Source organism: Nanorana parkeri, unplaced genomic scaffold (assembly GCF_000935625.1).
Source record: "Nanorana parkeri isolate BGI_ZX_2015 unplaced genomic scaffold, ASM93562v1 scaffold78, whole genome shotgun sequence".
NCBI lineage: Eukaryota > Metazoa > Chordata > Amphibia > Anura > Dicroglossidae > Nanorana > Nanorana parkeri.
The window spans coordinates 163,982-172,024 of record NW_017306346.1 but is presented as its reverse complement, the minus strand read 5'-3'; positions in this window follow the sequence as shown (position 1 = coordinate 172,024).

The window sequence follows — 8,043 nt, the reverse complement described above, 5'->3', positions numbered from 1 at the left end:
ACTACCGTATATATATATATATATCTTATATATATAACTAAAAGAAAAAAGAGATACACTTTGGGGTCTATTTATAACCAATTCGCAGAGCCATTCGCTATTACATTGCATACATTAAAACTGAAAATAAAATTTTCTCTTTTTGCACAAAATGAACATACAGAATATACATACAGTTTGCTCAAAAGTTTGCACACCCTTGGAGAATTGGTAACATATGTGAGTGAGCAAGCAAAAACACATTTATTTTATTTCTTATGGGATTTCATATTGAGATCTGTAGGTCATAACAGAATAGAACAATCATAAAACAAAATATGGCAACAAATCAAAAAATTAATGAGGTCTTAATGCTGTGTATTGCCCCCTTTAGTATCAATGACAGTGTGCAGTCTTTTGTAATAGTTGTCTATGAGGCCCCAAATTCTTGCAAATTCATGCAAAGCCTTTGGTCATCTTGCATGAACCACACGTTTGAGATCTCCCCAGAATGGCTCAATAATATTAAGGTCAGTAGACTGTGATGGCCACTCCAGAGCCTTCACCCTTCTCTGCTGTAACCACTGGAGGGTCAACTTGGCCTCAACGTGGCCTTGTGCTTATGGTCATTGTCGTGCTGGAAAGTCCAAGAGTGTCCCATGCGCAGCTTTCGTACAGAAGAATGCAAATCTTCTTCCAATATTTTCTGATAACATGCTGCATTCATCTTGCCATCAATTTTCACAAGATTCCCGTGCCTTTAGAGTTCACACCCCCCCAGAACATCAGTAAGCCACCACTATGCTTCACAGAGGGGATGGTATTTTTGTCGCTATAGGCCTTGTTGACCCCTTGTCGGTATCAAGAGATGCCCGAATTGTCCACTTCTTAAAAGTGATTGAACAGTGCTGACTGCCATTTTCAAGGCTTTGGGTATCTTTTGATATCCTTTTCCATCTTTATAAATTTCCATTACCTTGTTACGCAGGTCTTTTGACAGTACTTTTCTGCTGCCCATGGCTCAGTATCTAGCCTGCTGAATGCATTTATGCAAGAGCAAAAAACTAATTGACTATATATACATAGGCACTAATTGCAATTTAAAAAGCCACAGATGTGGGAAATTAACCTTTAATTGCAATTTTAACCTGTGTGTATCACATTGTGCGTCTGTAACAAGGCCAAACATTACAGGGTATGTAAGCTCTTGAAATTAATGCAACCGTGAATTCAGTTTGACCTTAACTGCGCTACTAATAAACATGCATTTGTGTTGCATTAATTCTTTCAAAACAAGCATGTCAGCTATTGCATTTTCATTTCTTTTAGGTCACTTCCAGGAACATTACAGCATATAATATCCTTTTCCTTCTTTATAAATTTCCATTACCTTGTTACGCAGGTCTTTTGACAGTTCTTTTCTGCTCCCCATGGCTCAGTATCTAGCCTGCTCAATGCATTTCCGCGACAGCAAAAAACTAATTGACTATTTATACATAGGCCCTAATTGCAATTTAAAAAGCCACAGATGTGGGAAATTAACCTTTAATTGCCATTTTAACCCGTGTGTATCACCTTGTGTGTCTGTAACAAGGCCAAACATTCCAGGGTGTGTAAACTCTTGATTAGGGCCATTTGGATAATTTCTGTTATCATTATGATTTAAAAAGGAGCCAAACAACTATTGGAAAATAAATGGCTTCATATGATCAACTATCCTTAAATAAAAGACACTTTTTTGGCATGATCAGTCATTTTCAATATCAATGCCAACATTTCTGCCACGTTATGCAATCTTTTGAGCATAATTGTAAATAAAATCGAATACAATTAAATCAGACTAGAAAAACATATAGTCACTCCTTTATGTCTCCTTTATATAGCATTGTAATCCAAAACTAGCTAATCTTTCAATGCATTGAGAATATAATACTGCTACAGGCTGCTTAATTATTTCTGGTGCTGCTTTATAATAGGTTGCTAAAATGTTTCACTATTGTTATTGTTGTTGTTTTTTTTTTATTTCATTATTCCTAGTTTTGTTTCGTTAAATGAAAAAAAACCCGCCATTAAGGCAATTTATTTTGCCGGAGAATACATTAGAAAATGAAATTAAAGTAAACATCTACTGCAAGCACATGCCAAACAATTTATGGCACTGATTTCTCTTGGAACAGTTTCTGCTTTTCAATCTGACATCTGATATGCTAGTGCTGTTGTCACTTTCTCTTGGCAGCGGCTTCTGTAGACGGAAATATGCATAAGTAGCTGTAATGAAACAGCAGTTATGCAGGGGACCATGTGGACTCCTAAACTCCACTGTGTTAAACATCACCTAGGTTCTGCTGTCTTTTTTATGCCATTCTGTATAATTGCTTTGTAGCAACAGGGGTCTGCGGGAAATCTAAATTGGCAACAGGGGCCCTATTAGATTGTCCTGAGTATTCATTTTGTAACGTGTCAAATCTCAAGGTGAACCCTCGGAAATAACTCTGCTCATATCATGCAGGTTATGGTTTACTAATTTCAATCAGAAAATGCAAAATACATTCATCAAATATGCATGCATTTGAAACTGGATACAGAAGGGATAATCAGGTGTTTTCGTACACTTCCAACATCTAAGAGAAAAAATAAAGCTACATTTTCTTTTGGATCTGATTATGTTTTGCAAACATGCAAATCAGCATATGTGGATCTTCCAGTAGACGGTTCTTTCAAGCTCTAATAAAAGCTTAAAAATCCAATTATACAGTCTGAAAAAAGGCAATAGGAGCTAAAAATACCCAAGTGTTTGAGTCAGCACAGCAGGGAATGGTTTATAGAGCAATCATTCATTGTGAAATGGACCTCCTTAGTACAACGGTGGCATCTCTGGACCATTAGAATAATCAGCTTTCAATGTTTTAACTGCCGCTAATGCTTTCTACTTAATTATCATTTTTTTAATAGATGCCAGACCAAGCAACACTACTGTGATGGCACTTCTATTTATAGCCTGAACTTAAAGCACTGTGAATTCAGTTTGACCTTAACTGCGCTAAACATGCATTTGTGTTGCATTAATTCTTTCAAAACAAGCATGTCAGCTATTGCATTTTCATTTCTTTCAGGTCACTTCCAGGAACACTACAGCAGCATTTAAAAAAAAAAAAGCTAATTTGGGAAAGATGCTTCCATTACATAATAAAATCCATTTTTATGCTATTTGCTTCCCAGTACATGCACTTCTAAAATTCATTTAACCCAGACATGTCTTTGTTTTCAAAGTACATATTCTGAAGATATCAGATTGAATCACTTGCACACAATTGCAGCACTGAAAAATAGTTTAGGAGTGACCGCAGGTTTCTTCATATGATATCTCTTTCTGTTTATAAGTGAGATGGTATTATTGGTGGGAATTATTGTTAGGCACATGTTCTATTAAAACTCGTCTCCAATTAAAAAAACAAAACAAAACCCCCCCAATAAAAATGTCCTCTCTGCTGCTTAGCCAACTAGTCGTGTGGCCACCCTTACCATGATGTCACACTGAATGCTTCAGGAACACTCCTGTTAAGGCTCAGTAAAGAACACTTGTGGCAGCCAATGGACAGCACACAAGTCCATAGAAAGAGACGTTGACACTGCAGACTGGACACTCCCACACTACTGGGCAGAAGAAAGAAGACTGGGTAAAGTAATTGGGGATTTTTGGGTAGAATAGTTTTAAAAATAGGTTCTATATTTTAAATGTACATCTGGCAGAAGCGTGGGGGGAGGGGGGGTGCACTGCTCCTCTGACTGGAGAGGAGCTTTAAACTATAGCACTTGCAATGGATGCTGTCTCTTGATGGTTTAAAGTTTTAGTTTCCTGCAGAATCAGCTTGTCCGCTGAGCACTGGCCCTGATATCCTCTTTTAGGGTGGCTCTTTTCCCTTGCAGGGTCTTATGGAGCCAACCTTGTGTGTGCTAGTAAGCGGTGTGTGTGTCCACAAATACACAACCACTCCCCTGCACTCCCCTCCTCCCTCCAAAAAGCTAGTAGATGGACAGCTGCTGGAGATGGTGCTGTTCCTTGTGATCTTGTACTGCACAAGAAGTTCAAGGAAGCTGAGCTAAGAGAGCTGGAGTTTACTCTGTGGAAACATTGCAACACAGTGCTTGATCAAAAAATTGGAAAATAAATTATTTGCTGGGCAATGTATATTTTTTTGATCTGGATTTGTTATGAATCAATTAATCATGATAAAAGTCAGAGTTTAACTGGTTGCTGTCTGGCTGATTGTAAATGAACAGCTGGGCAGCAGGCACATAAGGGCGGGTGGGCATTTATAGACGTCGTTTCCCGCTCCAGCGTACCCCCCCTGCTCAATAGGGAAAGGAAAAGTTTGAAAAATTCAAACCTTTGATAGATACAAGCACTTGGGCGATCGCTTGTATGGTAAGGGAAGGGTAAGGGAAGTGTGCACCCTCCGCTCCCACTGTGGGCTATCCTGGGCTCCGCTGTCTTCATGTGGGCTCGGGAACAGCTTGATCAGCACATTCCACCAGCTCCTCGGCTCCATCTAATGGCGAGATAGCTGTGCAATGTTGGGGCAGATGATTTATAAATCATTCCCTATGTCTGGATGCTTGAGAGAACTGCTTAGCATGGCATAGTCCATAACAGTTGTAACCGTAACTGAATTACATTTATTTTTCTAAAGCACTGTGTATCATGAAATTTCCATGCGTTTCCTTTTTTTCTTTACATATAATACTGTTCTGAGCTTTTTTTTAATCCTTTGTTGCATCTCAGTGCTGCTGATCTCCAGGTTCTTTCAACATATTCCTATGGACTGATTTTCTGTTAGCGACAACAGAGAACAATGCCTCTATAATGTGTGTTGGCACATACGAAAGGGTGAAAACGATTGGGGAGAGTTGTCAACCTACAACAGAAAGCATTTAAACAAATACAGGTGAAACTCGAATTATTAGAATATATCGTGCAAAGTTCATTTATTTCACTAATGCAACTTAAAAGGTGAAACTAATATATGAGATAGACTCATTACATGCAAAGCAAGATAATTCAAGCCGTGATTTGTCATAATTGTGATGATTATGGCTTACAGCTCATGAAAACCACAGGAACCCCAAATCCACAACCTCAGAAAATGAGAATATTACATGCAATCAATAAAACAAGGATTGTACATAGAACAATATCGGACCTCTGAAAAGTACAAGCATGTATGTACTCAGTACTTGGTTTGGGCCCCTTTTGCAGCAATTACTGCCATTACTTTTGCACGATATTCTAATTATTCGAGTTTCACCTGTATGTTCATGGAATGATCATCAGGTATTCTTATAATCAAAAGTGCATATTTAAAAAAAAAAACCAGTTGGAATTATGATAAAATGTTGAAGCTTATATAGGAATGTGTTACATTTCTATCTACTTTAAAAAGAAGAAACAAAATACCAGCACTATAGCGATACCAGAAACGTCATTTCATAAGACAGTTTCATTTGTTTCACCCTGCAGCCAGAATAAACCATCTAAGTCTACTTATAATTAAAAAATAATAGTTATAACATTTTCATATTAAAACCTCCCCCTATTTTACAGTATTAAGTGTATGGTTTTATTTTTTAGTGTGCGTGGAGCTCCACTTTAACAAAAGTAGACTATCAAAGAAATAATTATTTCTGCTTCTTTATTATTTATGGGAATAGGCACTGTTTGCTGCTTAATACAATCCACTAAATATTGTGACCTAAAGGGTGCATAATTTTCATCAGTTAATGGGTCTGTTAGGAAGTGGCAGACATCTGAAAAGATCAGATATCGCCTCCTTAGATCAAGTCCATTTATCTTGCATAGCACTATAGTAAAGAGCTCTCTACATGAAAGAATGGTTTAGTAATTTAATTTATAATACAAGCTTGAATCATGGGCATGAAGCAGCAATTCTGCTGCAGAAGTGATTTTTGTTCCAGGCATATCTCAAGAAAGAGATTAAGAGACATATTTATCATCAGAAAGCAATGTCATTGTATATACATTATTTTAGACTAGATCACCAATGCAACTTTTATTTTAGCAGCTATACATAAAGGTTATATCATAATGTAAGATATAAAGTCATGTCATTGTACAGTTCCAACAGGTTTTTTCTTTTTCTCTACAGTCCTACATTCATGAGTAGTTGTATACTGTAATGAAAGTCTTTATACAGTAGCATTTACTCGTTACGTGAATGATGTGATTTGATACATTATGTGAATTATGGATTAAGGTGAATTTAAATGCATTGTGCAAATGGAAAAATCCACTGAAACACTGATGTTACATGCAATTGCTACACAAGCCATTTTGTAATTTAGAGTTATTAAAGATTACCTTTTATTGTAGTCTACAGTTATGGTGTTTAAAAGTTGCCAACAATGCAAAAGTTGCTTCCCCGCAAGAAGCTTCCACAGCTCTCATGGGCAGGGCCCTCCTTCCTATCTTGTCTTGACTTTTATTGTAACTGTAATGTCCTCCTCAGGGGCGGACCTACCGCCGATGCAGCCGACACTGCCACACCGGGGCCCGAGCCTGGGGGGGCCCAGCACAGTATTGGCGCAGAGATGGTGGGGCTTGTCGGGTGCCGGATTCCATCAGATTGGTATCCGGCGGCCAGCGGACCCCACTGTCTCTGCTCCAGGAGTGTCGGATCATCCGTTCATCCGACACTTCGGCCGCAGAAATGGGGGTGGCCTGCCGGCCGCCGGTTAGCGATCTGATCATCCGACACTCCCGCCGTATACTGAGGAGGGAGCCAGGGAACGAAGAAGCCGCAGGCATGTTATGGGGCAGCGATGGGGCCTCGGCTGTTAAGACCCAGGAAGCAGCCGCCTGAGCAAACAAGAGTGCTGTCTCCCACAGACACAGGGTTGTTTTTCTGCAGTCCCCCACCAGGAAACAGTTGAAGACAGAAGACCAGCCAGAAGAGGTAAGGGTAAATAATTCATTAAAATTATTATTATATTTGTAGCCTGACTGATGGACATGTTGTATAAAGTACTGTTGGTATTTGTAGTGCTCTATAGCAGGTGCCATTCTGCATTGCAGCAATCCAGAATGGCACTCTCTATAGAGGACTACAAATCTCAGCAGTACTTTATACAGCAATGCTATTGTTGTATAAAGTATTTCTGGGATGTGTAGTCCTCTATAGCCTATGCCATTCTGCATTGCTGTAAATATGGATGCACCAATACCCATGGCCAAAACTAGGGGAGGCAGGGGGGCATGTACCAGGTATTTTTCAGAAGATTCGGTTGCTGTGAGGTCCTGCGCTTCCTGGAGACATGTTATGTTCAAATATATATTTTTTCAATACATTTTTCTCTATTTCACCAACTTTATTTTTTTGTGGTTGCTTCAGGGGGTGTGGATTGGGGGGCGTTAATAATAATAACAACGCAGAAAATGATAACTTAGTAGTCAGTGTAACTGAAGTGCTTGCAAGCCTTTACATCAATATGATCTTCCAAACAGATAAGACTATGCAAAAAAATCCTTAGCTTAGCTTACCTTAAGGGTGTTTTTTTCCTCTCCAAAACTCGAAAATACATGATTAAAAGCAGAGCCTTAATTTGAGCTGTAGTTTGAGCCAATAAATGTTTAGTTCAGAGAAACCAGAATAAGGTTAAAAAAAAAACAATTATGATGAGAAAATTTACAAAGAATTAATTTCTTTGTTCAAAATTTGATTATCATTACATGGTTGTTATAGCGTTTTACTCCTTTGTGGATGAGTCATTAAAACTGTAAAAAGGAAAATGTTGCAAATAAAGTAAAATTAAACAACATTTCTGAATGGTTACCACCATTCTTGTTTAGCATTCATCAATTAGCTCCTTTGTGTCCAAACAGTTTTTCGGGAAATAATGTGTTGCTGTCACAGAATGACATGAACTGGGCGGATCTAACTATGACATCATGGCTGGCTCCGCCCATTTGTTTTGATTTGGCTGGCCCATATGACAGGTGCCAGCCATATTAAAACAAATAGGTGGTGGCTGTTTACATTCAAGCGATTG